The sequence below is a fragment of the Hippocampus comes genome, unplaced genomic scaffold (assembly GCF_001891065.2).
Source record: "Hippocampus comes isolate QL1 unplaced genomic scaffold, H_comes_QL1_v1.1 scaffold180, whole genome shotgun sequence".
NCBI lineage: Eukaryota > Metazoa > Chordata > Actinopteri > Syngnathiformes > Syngnathidae > Hippocampus > Hippocampus comes.
Genome location: NW_017805076.1, coordinates 1126263 through 1128569, shown reverse-complemented (window position 1 = coordinate 1128569; position 2307 = coordinate 1126263). Strand labels below are relative to the sequence as shown.

General features: G+C 46.7%; 1 protein-coding gene across 3 annotated transcripts in view; it reads left to right on the top strand.

Moving 5' to 3' along the window:
- Positions 1–2307, top strand: part of spata2l (spermatogenesis associated 2-like) — a 19767-nt gene that overhangs the window by 2213 nt on the left and 15247 nt on the right. The window contains exon 1 of one of the 3 annotated variants that reach the window (XM_019865280.1): positions 197–317. The exons of the other annotated variants lie outside the window; for them this stretch is intronic. The gene's annotated coding sequence lies outside the window, so the exon portion shown is untranslated. Of the gene's footprint in view, positions 1–196; positions 318–2307 lie in introns of those variants that run through there. 3 annotated transcript variants of the gene reach the window in all.

Sequence of the window (2307 nt, the reverse complement as noted above, 5' to 3'; positions counted from 1 at the left end):
TATATATATATATAAAAATTCCGGAATTTTCAGAAAAGTCCACTTTCATCTCTGTTATAGATGGTTTGTTTGTTTTTTTTGTTTGTTTTTTTTGTTAATCCAAACCACTGAGTGCATGCATTAGTTGGTATGCTTTTATTTTGAAGGTGGCGCTGGCGGCACATTACCGCAATGCACAGTATTTACAATCACAGTGGCGGCTCACTTGACTAAAATTTTGCGAGTGGAGGCTGGCTTGACTGCAGTCTTTCGAGTGACATTTTCGACGCCGATGCGAAAAGGGAAGTCCCAACCTGGAAAGCAACCAGCAAGTAATGGTAACTGCTTGCAGACAAAAAAAGTCAAGCTTGTCATTAAGGAATATTCGGCAGACGCTGTCGCTGTAATTAGTTTCACTTGTGTTTTAAATACAAGCATATTATGCTTTCCTTTTAACGTGTGTCATGGAAAGTTCATGCAAATTATTTGATCAAGTTAAATCACCCACACCAAGCAGGTTATGCTTTCACATATAGGTGCAGTTTTTCAACAAGTTATCGTGATCATAAAGGTGTGAAAGGTTTACCCTAGGTCACTTAATGCACATAAGGCAGTATCTACAGTCAACAGTGAAAATGCCAATTTGAAAAACGGTCAAATAATACATATGTATGTACATGTAAAGAAAAAAAAATCCACATCTCACCCCTCGGTTGGTGTCCGTCCCACATTCAGCTCGGGTCCTCAACCAGAGGCCAGGAAGCTTGAAGGTTCTGCGCAGTATCCTTGCTGTTCCCAGCACTGCGCTTTTCTGGACTGAGATGTCCGATGTTGTTCCCAGGATCTGTTGCAACCACTCATCTAGTTTGGGGGTCACTGCCCTGAGTGCTCCAACCACCACAGGCACGACTGTCACCTTTACCTTCCAGGCTCTCTCCAGCTCCTGTCTGAGTCCTTGGTATTTCTCGAGTTTCTCGTGTTCCTTCTTTCTGATGTTTCCATCACTTGGGACCGCTACATCCACTACAACGGCTTTCCTCTGCCCTTTATCTATGATCACGATATCTGGTTGGTTCGCCATTATCATCTTGTCATTCTTGATCTGGAAGTCCCACAGGATCTTTGCTCAGTCATTCTCCACCACCTTCAGAGGTGTTTCCCATTTTGACCTTGGGGTTTCCAGTCCATACTCCGCACAGATGTTTCGGTAGAAGATGCCAGCCACCTGGTTATGGCGTTCCATGTAGTCTTTCTCTGCCAGCATCTTACACCCTGCAGTTATGTGTTGGATCATCGCAGGTGCCTTTTTGCACAACCTACACCTTGGGTCTTGTCTGGTGTGGTATATCTGGGCCTCAATGGCTCTGGTGCTCAGGGCCTGCTCCTGAGCAGCCAGGATGAGTGCCTCTGTGCTGTCCTTCAGGCCGGCCCTCTCGAGCCACTGATAGGACTTCTTGAGATCAACCACTTCAGTTATGGTCCGGTGGTACATCCCGTGTCGGGGCTTGTCCTCCCATGATAGTTTCTATTCCAGCACCTCATCCTCTATTCCCCATTGTCTGAGACATTCTCTGAGTACGTCATCCGTTGGAGCCTTCTCCTTGATGTATTCATGGAGCTTGGATGTTTCATCCTGGACAGTGGCTCTCACACTCACTAATCCCCGGCCTCCTTCCTGACGGCTTGCGTACAGTCTCAGGGTGCTGGATTTGGGATGGAACCCTCCATGCATGGTTCGGAGCTTTCGGGTCTTAACGTCCGTGGTCTGAATCTCTTCCTTTGGCCTCCTTATTATTCCTGCATGGTATCTGATCACTGGTAGGGCATAGCTGTTTATTGACCGGGTCTTGTTCTTGCCATTGAGCTGGCTTCTTCGGACTTGCCTCACCCGCTGGAGGTATTTAGCCGTAGCCGCTTTCTTTGTTGCCAGTTCGAGGTTACCGTTGGCTAGTGGTATACCGAGGTACTTGTAGCTGTCCTCAATGTCTGCTATTGTTCCTTCAGGGAGTGAGACCCCTTCAGTGTGGACTACCTTGCCTCTCTTAGTCACCATGCGACTACATTTCTCAAGCCCGAATGACATCCGATGTCACTGCTGTAGATCCTGATTGTGTGGATCAGGGAGTCTATGTCCCTTTCGCTCTCAGCATACAGCTTTATGTCAGGCGTAGAAAAAAAAGTAGTGTGTTTCTGATAACCCGACCGACCGAGAATTTCTACGTCGAAAAAAAACTTTACGGTCGGCATTTTTTTCGAACAACCCTCTACATTTTTGTGTAGAGGGTTTACATCGGTGCAAACTCTCGCGATATTCACGTTGAGCGCGTA